Source organism: Crocodylus siamensis, chromosome 11 (genome assembly GCF_052110815.1).
Source record: "Crocodylus siamensis isolate JL-2025a chromosome 11, ASM5211081v1, whole genome shotgun sequence".
NCBI classification, from domain to species: domain Eukaryota; kingdom Metazoa; phylum Chordata; order Crocodylia; family Crocodylidae; genus Crocodylus; species Crocodylus siamensis.
Window position 1 is genome coordinate 6697422 of NC_143405.1, and position 9913 is coordinate 6707334.

Consider the following 9913-nt stretch of genomic DNA (forward strand, 5'->3'; position numbering starts at 1 on the left):
TTTCTTCTTCACTCTTCTCCACTTAACAGCATCATTTCCCACAGTCCAAGAAAGTTTTGAAGGGCCTGGCATCTGGCAGAGTGCAAAGGGGCTGGGTCACTCGAGACAGGAGACAACTCCTCAGCTATGGCAAAACATGAGGTCTGCTCTCCACTGGCACTTCAGGACAGACCACGTAGTGCCAAATTTCTCCAGCTCGTTCCCAATCTTCTTTTCTTGATTGTTGTCTTGGTGAAAATTTTGCAAAGGTCAAGGTCTTCATATAAAAAAACAGATGATGCTGATTTGGGGGATGTACACGTACATGCTCTGTTTTCATATGGCTTGATGTATAAGATGCCTGTATTCACATGTGCTTGAATGCATAGACTCCTGTGTGCATTTGTGTGCATGACTATAGACTCCTGTGTGCATTTGTGCGCATGACTATATGGATGTGAGCGTGTATTTGTTATACAGGCACATCTGGGCTCACATGTGAACATATATGTGCTTATATATATATATATGGTGCACTTATGTATATGAGCATGCATCTAAGACATCCGTGAGCATGTGTGTGCGTGCTTTCTTGCTTCCATATCCAAGCGTTTGTAACACTAACACTACCCAACTCCCCTCTTGGGGGCCTGACCTGCACTTTGAATATGCTGCCCATGTGTGGAACAAGCCCTTATGATATCCCAGATCTACCCCGGCAATCCTATCTCTCTCCCAGATCCAGGCCCCCAGTGCAGTCTGTACCATGTTGCCTTTCCGCAGCCTTCAGCCGACTGGGACTAAATGCTGAAGCAGCAAAAGCAAGTCCTTGGCTCAGCTGCAGGCACTTTTCAGGATCCGGATCCACCAAACCTACATCAGTGCACGAAGCCTGAGGAGCTGTGACGTGAGACCCTGTCTGTCTGCTCGCTTCAGCTGGGAACCCCAGGCTGCATCATGTTCCAAGTGGCACCGTCTGGGGCTATCTGACTGCAATCATAGAAGAGTAAATCCTGTCTCAGTAGCACAGAAAATGGCTTGAGGCCAATGAGATTTCTTTTTCCAGCTGACCTCATTTGGGACCCCCTTTCTCTGGGGCAGCTCAGTTTCTGGGAGTCACAATGCCATGCAGGTATCTATCCAGCATAGCCACTGAGATGCTGGCATCTTAGGCGAGAACAGATGGAGCGGCATGGTGGCCAGAGCACTGCAGGAGGACTTAGGAGAGGTAGGTGATCCAGGGCAAGTCACTTCTCTCCCTGTGCCTCAGTTTCCCAGCCTGTAAAATGGGATGCTGCTATTGACTGCTTTGCTGTCTACTGCTCAGAGGGGCTCTTCTGAACAGGAAGCTAGCGACTGCGCTGTTATTGCTAAGGGTCTGCCCCCACGAGACACTACAGCTCTGTGCACACTGGCCTAGCTCATATCATCACCCATGCTCTGAATGGCAGAAGAGCCTGTCATGGAGCTGCATCCTGCTTCCCACTCCAACAGGCTCACCCAATAGCTCGGCCTGCAACAGGTCCAGTCTCCTTCCTTCTCTGTTTCAGTCGCATTGTGTTAACCTGGTAGCGATCGCATCCGCAAGGCAGCTTGAGCCAGTGCCCCAGATAAAGAAAACGCCGCGATGTTCTAGTATAGCGCGGATCTGGGAGATGAGTGCGCCCCGCGTTGTTCCCGTTATGAGTCCACACTTTATATCAGTTCACCTTGCATTTTCAGGTTCAGTCTTAGTAAAACCAGCTCATTCCCCTGAATATAAGTTAATAATTACCAAGAACAATCTAGAGCTGTTCTTTCCCTTAAAACCTTGCAAGAGAATCAAATAAGCCATGAAAGGACCCAAAGGGTTAAGTGCATTGGAAATACTGAAGAGCTACTCTTGAAAAAGAAATCTGACTTGGTATTTTTATTCCCTGCCCAAAAATACTGCAGCTACAAAAGTCAAGACTGTGGGGGGCCGATTATAGGTTGACTCGACATATAAGTCAAGTATAATTTTTATGGCTCTTTTGGAGGGGAAAAAGAAGGTGGCCGTATCATTGATGCAATACAGTAATCCATCTTCTGTCATTGCAGAGCATTGTACTCTAGCAGAATTATGGACTCATTATTATTATGATTATGATTATTATTATGATTACACGTAAGAGTCCCACAGGACCCTGCTGTGCTGGGTGCTGTACAGACTGAGAACAAAAAGCCTGTCCCTTTTCTACAGAGCTTGCAGTCTAATTAAGGCCTTTTTTCATGAGTCTTTTTTTTTTTTCCCCTCCCCATCTCTAGCTACTGTGATCTTAGGAACCTCTTCCACCCTTCTGCAAGCAATCTGTGCATAGCGGTAGGTGTAACCTGCTCTCTCTTTGGATTTGTGCTAATATATCCTCCTGCCTCAAGGTTTTTATGTCTGGAAGAGTTGTCTCTGCTCAACCGTGGACGGCCCGGAGAAAGTTTTGAATGAGCAGCTCCGGGGAGGTGCAGCATGGCATGACGCTCGCAGAGGTCTAAGAGGAGCCGCCCCAGAGCCTCAGCCATGGCAGTGCAGCAGAAACCTGCTGGCTTATGTATTTACCCAGCTGCTCGGGAGGGGCTAGATGCCTCCCCTGAGCTTGGGGTGGTTGCAGCCACTTTGCTACCATTATCCGAGCTAGGTAGCATCGACCCAACTCAGGGCTGTCAACACAGTGCTGCAGTCAGAGCAGGGACTGTGGTGTGGACGGCCCCTAAGGGCAGTCTGCATTAGCTGAGCCTCCTGCCTTCATATACAAGCCTGTTAGAAATGGCACGGGTCTTTGCTCCAGCAAGGGAGCTGCCAGAGCTGGGAAGTGCTTGTGGATGCTCAGGGGACAGCTGGGAAAGTGGCTTCCACGTGAGGCCTGTACATACTTCCCTTCCCTGTTCCCTCCCACCAGGCCTCCCCATCCTCTGCCAGCTGGGATGAATGATGCTCCTCGCACTGGGGACTTGAATATGGGCCGAGTCCTCAGCGTCAAGAGGAAGAGCATCCCTGTACCCCTCTCCCCACCCCAGGTCATGGAGACCCGTGGTTGGGGAAAACAAACGAGCGACGAAGAAGCAACGGCGGGGGGGGAAGGAACTGCCTGCTACTGAAGAAAACCCTGTTGGGTCTAGTAAACTGCACAAATAGCTCAATAATGCTTCCGCTGTGAGAAATAGGACCCTTGCAGCCCTGCCAAGGTCACGAACGTGCTGAGTAGTAACCGCTGCTCCTGCAGGGGCACACCAGCTTCAAGGAGCTCTGGATTTATGTGCCTGGATTATCCCCCCAGGAGCGTTTAAAAGAGTACACATGCATCCCTGCCTTTGGGACCGGGACCCTCTGTCCTCCTGGACTGCATTCACCCCGTCCGCTCCCTGAGCCAGCTCCCTGCCCGGAGAAGGGACTGCAGCATGGACACGGGGGGCAAGAGCTCAGGCCCAGGCGATGGGGGTCCTTTTCTAAGCTCTGATGCTGGCTCCCTGCATGGCTCCAGATAACTCTCCAAGGGCCCAGTTCTCTGCTTGTGCTCCCTTGAGAAAATGCCTGCCTATTTGGGCACCGAGCCCTTCCAAAAGTGCCAGTCATTGTGTGCGTCGGGGTGAGGGACGGGAGCGCCTGCAGCCCAGATGGGCATAGCCCACCTAGCATTAATTTATCAGTCACGGGGAAGACCCAGCCACACCCCGAGCAAGCTCTGGACCCCGGGGGAGTTGGCAGAGCCCCAGCCGCTGCCTCCTCTCTGACCCTGGTCCCTGAGCTTCCTAGATTGCAGTTAGCAGGGGTCTGTCTGCTGCCTTCATCCCCCCCGGATGTGCCGTAGACATGCCCCAAGGCAGGTGACAGGCGCCTGCCTCGGGGTCGTCTAACGCCTTCCTCTTTTCATAGCCGAGCGCGACTGGAGTATGTCCACAGGCTGCCGGGTTCCCAGCGTGGAGGGTGCACAAACCGCAGCGGAGGAGCGCTCGCTTGTTAACATTTGAGGATCTCGGGCAGGAACGATGAGAGTCAAAGCAGGACTTGAACAAGCGCGTGCTGCCTTTCATGTGCCAAGTGCTTCATTCACTCGGCCTCTCAGCTTGTCAGGAAGGGGTGTCCCCCGCTGACGGTGACTGCCAAGGCTCTCCAGGTGGGTGGGAGGCGTACCAAATAGGTACTGCTGATTTATTCCTTGCTGACTCTCTCATGTATCGTCCATGCCCCTTCTCCTCCCCCAAGACCTCTGTTTTATGCTCTTGATCTGCTGCTCGTGAATGGGAAGGTATCAAGGATCCTTGAGGGTAGCTGGGTGACTTCAGTTGAGTGCCAAGGCTTGAGCCTCTGTGTTATTTAAGTCCTGGCTCAGTGAACTGGGCACTCTTGCTGCTGGATAGCCTTCAAGGGACATGTCCATCCGATATCCTCAAACTCTCTGGGCTGCTCTTCTCATTGTCCAGTGACAGTTGTCCTCAGGCTCTCTCTTCCCTAGGGCTTTCAGCCACAGGGCTCTCAGAGCCAGGCATTATCCCCATTTCACAGAAGAAGTAAAGCTGAGCAGGCACCTCTTGGTCTAACAGCAATGTCTACCTTTGCTAAGGTCTTACTTCAAGATGAAAAACAAATGACTCAATAAGGTGAGCTGGGAAGCACGTTCCCTTCTGCTTGCCTGTTACTGCATTTGTTCCTCAAAGTGCATCGTCTGGGAAGTAAATCATTTAGCGCTAGGCATCTGGCCGCGGGACCATGCTCATTCATGGCTTGAGACATCAAAATGAATGTCGGGTTGCACCCCCTGCACTCGCTCTGCCTCCTCTCTGAAGTCTGACTGAGTCAACACCAGTAAACTTCCCGCTGCTTTGGTAAGATGAACCTCTGCCTGGCCTGCCTCTTTTTTAAGCCACAGAATAAACCTAGCGTAGGTGTTAGGGGAGCTATGCATGGCAGGAGCTGGGTTTGCCCTGGTGTGAGGATTATGAGGTATCTATTTAAAGGAAATTAAAACCTGCTGTAACCAACCAGTCCAACCGGGATTAAATTAACCCAGTTAAAATGCTTCCTTTCCATACATTCCTGGGATTTTCTTGGGTTTCTTTCCCCTCTGAAATAAAAAAGGGGCAGAGTTATTTGCATTTATTTGTTTTTTAATGAGCCCTATCTAGTATCTCTGTTTTTGTCATAGGCAAGGTAGAGCACCAGAGGGTTTCCCATGGGGTTTCATCTATTGTCCACTGGGCTTAATACTTTGGCCAACAGAAGCTGTAGATTAAAATTAAAAAGAGCCTGGGCCCTTTAGCCCTGTTTAGCTGCACAGTGCTCATTAAGGGCTTGATTTGCAAGGAGCTGAAGGAGCAGGGCACAAATAGCATCGACAATCTGAGCCTAAACAGTCCTGGCAGAGAGCTGGGAGCGCTCGGCTATCGGCAGGAGCGCCCAGCACCTCTGCGGGTTCATGCCGGAAGCAGGACACTCGCTCCCCGACTCAAGTTTCCAGGCTCTTCCCGACAGGCAGGTTCCTAGGATGAGCCGAGACCTCTGATGCAAAGAAGCCCTTCGCAGAAAGCCGCTACGCAGCTCGGGATGCAGGAGCTACTGCCCCTGTATGGCTCATCAGGACCAGCCCCCTCCTGAAGTCAACCCATGTTGTGGCCGCATCGATATACCCCAAGTCTGCAGCTTTCATAATCAGCAACGACGCCCTTGTAACACCAGCGGTGGATAAGAGCACATCAGACTGCCCCGTTCTCTGGGATGAATCAAGAGCGCTGTTGATTTTTCCAATCAGAGTCCTTCCTCTGGCAAATGCAAACGCTGCTCTCTTGCACGTGAAGCTGCAGAGTTTCCAAGAACGGCCAGGAAGGTAAATGTCTTTCTCTTGGACTGCATTTGCTCCTTGGTGCTGAGTGCCCCAGCTCACCCAGAGGTAGACCACCCCCTCTTCATTGCACCAAGGTCCTCCCTGAAAGCCTAGGCACACAGTACAGTTTTGTTCACGCCGCCTGTTCCTACCCTGATGTAAGCAGGGAGCAAACACGGCTTTCCTTCAGTAGCATGGACTAAAATCTGGTGTCGTTTCCCCTGGAGAAATCTGGGAGAACACTAGACTGGTTCCAACTACACGGGTATAGGTATTGCATGTCCTCCCCTATCCTAGTGCAGCTGTTTGCTCAATGCAGATTATTACTACTACCCTCGCCCTACCTACTAGCAAGGCACTGGGATAGCATCTACTGCAGCAGTTGTCCTAGGAGAGGTGCTTCTCTGTCCACTCTTGCCTACCACTGGGATTTGGCTCCTGAAAGCTCCCGCAGTTGGCAAGACAAAAGGCTTATGGGGGAAAATGGCAGGTGGCGGGCTGATACGTGGGCACGGAAAACCATATACCGTGGTAGCCAAAATGGTATATAGGATATTAAGTGCAGCTACTCAAAACCAGGGTTGGCAAGGGAAACCTGTATAACTTACAGCGGTGTACAACCGCCGTATAAGTTACGTGGGTGTTGGCATGTGGCGAGTCCAAGCAATGTCTGCCAATAAAGTGGGGGCACAACCGTTCTTTGCTGTTGTTGTTCAATAGTATAGGACTAGGAAGACAAAATGAGATCCGCAAGGGTGTTGGAGGCTTGCATTGACTGATTCCTTCAACAGGCAGCAAGGAGACACCCGCTCTCTTTCTTACCCCTTTTCATTACTTTCCACTGCAGCTTCCTTACAAACTCTGCCCAGTGCCTGAGGAATGGTAATGATGATGCCACGGCTATCTGATTGATAGGGCTGACCTCACCGGCGTTTTAACAACGTTAAATATTTGCTATTTCTTTGCTCTGGTGCCGCCTGTAACTCGGAGTCTTCCCGACACCTTTCTTGTCCCCCTTTCCTCCCCTGTGAAAGTTTCCTGTGCTCTCTTTTGCTTATTAACTTTGTGTGCGTTAATTGGAATGGTAATGAGCTGCCTGAAGCCCTGGTAGGCAGGAAGGGCTCTGCTTCCGAAGTGGAGCTAGTGGTCTTGTTTTATTAATGTCAGATCACGCTCTGAACTATCCTTTCACGTGGGTGGATGCGTGGATTAGCACGCGGTCCCTTCTGGAAGCCGAGTGTTGCAGGAGGGGGTCGGGGACCCGCTCGCGGGAGAGAGATGCGCGTTCCCAACCCTTGCGTAGGGAAAGGAAGTAGAATCGACGTGGCGGCGCGAGTCACTCCTTCTTTCAGCTGAACTTAATGAGGTTTCACTGCTCTGACCATTAGCTGGGAATGAAGCCATTGATCCAAAACATCTCTCCTTGGGGGTTGACCCAGGGAGATTTGGGGCTGGACAACAGGATGTAGGGTCAGAGAGGCGCTGAGATGCAGCGAGGGCGCCTCAAGGAACGAACCCTTCCAACAAATGAATACGCCGCCCTGGTCTCGCCGTGCCCACGGGCTCCGGGACACACGCCGCGTGGCACTGGAGCCGAGCGGCCGAGGAGATCCGTGCAGTGATTTCAGATTTCACTCGTGTCAGTTCTGAGAAAACGTGTTGCGGCAGCTTAGCGTAAAGGGAGTAAATGTGGCTGATCAGCATCGTTAAGGCGCGAGAGGAGTTCAGCCACGATCTCCTGCCGCTCCGGCCAGGTTCTCCATTCCTTTAATGGTGCAGTGGGATCCGGCTTCTTAATCTTTGTTGTGTTGGGAGGTGAAAAGCTAAAGCAAGGGCCCGAGGAGCTGGAGGTCTGCTCCCAGCTCTGCTGCTGATTTCCGGAGGAAAATCACTTAATGCCTCCACTTCCCCATGTGTGAAAAGGAGGTGCCAGGACCCTGTTTGCAGGGGTAAGGGGTGGGAGAAATATTCAGCTCCTTCAAATGTAACACGTTAAGAAACTTCAGTGAAAACAGGGGGGAAAAAGTCCCCCTGCCTGCACAAACACTATATCCCTCCATGCCAGATGTCTTCGGCTGGAAGACCGTGCGTTGCCCAGTTTTTAATCTCCTCTTCCACGCAGACACACGCGCATCTCCTCTTCTCTTGGTCCCATTTTCTAATTACGTGGGATAAGCATGACCCATCCACGGATAAGCAGCTCAATCGTCTACGCAGCAGGATGTAAAATGGTCTTTATGAGGCTGGTAGAAGGGGCTCCTTAGCTAGCCAGCCCCCCAGCCTGGCCTTCCCTCCTACACCCGCGCGCATGCTTGAGGCTAAAAATCTATTAAAACTGAAACCCGGGAGTCACGCCGCGTGCAAGCGGCGTTCCTCAGCTTTCCTCCTCACAAAGATTTTGCAGTACAGCTGCACAACACTAGCAAATCAGCTTGAGACCAGCTGAGCTACAGAGATAAGGAGCAGGAATGTACCGAAAGGAAAGGAATATATATCTAAATAAATACAAATGTCCCCTTCGAATTATCCAGAGGAGTTTCTCATAAAGCCAGGCAGGAAGCAAGATCAACGCTCATCCCACTGTCGATTTGAAGGCTGTAGCGTGAAGAAAGCGAGCCCATCCCTGCTTCTGCCGCGTGTTGCTTGCTGTGGACAAGCAGGATTTAAGTAGATCTGAAGGGACGTGGAGGGGCGTGAGCCTGCGGGCTGCGCTGAGGTGGCAATGACAGGGATAAGAGCTGGGGGCAGGAGATAGGAATAAAAAAAGAACTGGGATGGGGATAGTTTTCAACGTGCATGTGCCGTCGCTGGTGTTTTTCTACAGCTCTCTGTGGGGCAAAGTGGTGCCCAGGAAACAGCTCAAGAAGCCCAAGGGAAATGGGCAAGCCCCTGTCTGGCCAAGCTGCAGGACCCGATGGGAAGGGAGGTCACGTCGCCTCTGAGCCCCACGGCTTCTGGGTTTGATCAGCAACGGCCCATTACATCGGCTCAGAATAGCCAAGCAGACCTGCCTCTGTTGCCACAGCCCTGTCCTCTGGTACAAGCCAAAACGGCCTACGCTAGAGGCCAGGATCGGTCAAAAAACCAGCGAACCAGATTCGGAAGAAATGAACGTCCCATACTCAGAGCCAAGCAGTTATCCAAATCCTGCGGAGAAGTAATGGCCCTTCTAAAGTGGTAAGTCCAGGCGCCGGCTGATCTCCAAGGATGTGGCCTTCCAGAGACGAGGGGCTCTCCTCTGTGCCGGACACCAGCTGTGCGGAAGGAGCGCGGTGATGCCCAGGTGGACGTAGCTCCTGTGAGGCAAGTGGTGGAGCTTATAACACGAGACGGTGGGCAACCTAGGTGCATCTCCAACAAGCTCAGCTGCCCTGGCCCCACAGAAGGCAAGGACTGCTCACTTGGATAGCCCAGAAGAGCGTGCAATGGACTGGGAAGCCGAGGCATGTCGACTTGGCGGTTGGAGCACGGCGATGCAGAAGTTAAAAGTGCTGGGAGCCACCTTCAGTGCCCGCCAGTACGGCTGAACTTCCTATCTTTGGAAAATACCCTCAGGACCCCACTCCATGCAGGAGGGGAACTGCTCCTACACCAGCCAGACCCTCTGTTTTACCCATCTGTCTATTGGGCACGGTGCAAGAAGGCAGCCCTGCCTCCATGGGAGAGGGTGCTTAGAAGACTGAATTAATGCTTGCAAAATGCCTTGAGTCTCTGGGTTGAAAGGGATTATTTTCACCGTACTGTGGCAAAGTGAAGAAGCTGGCCAGGTCAGGGCTCCACTGTGTTCAGCACTGTACAAATGTCCAGCAAATGACAGTCCTGCCCCATAGAGAGTGTAGTGCATTGTAAAGCCATATGTTTAATCTCTGAGCCCTAGTGACATGCTGAAACCACCGTTGCCTCTGTGGTTTTATTGCCATCGACGACCCGGGATGAAAACCCAGCCTTAAACGGAGATAAGATTCAGCTTCCAGAGCCTTGAAATCAATTCTCCAAGACATTTGTCCTGGGGACCTTGAGAAAGCTGAATCTCTGAGTGGCTCTGTGTATCCCAGCATCAAGAGGCAAAGCTGCCTACGTGCAACAAAGAGTTACTTACAGGT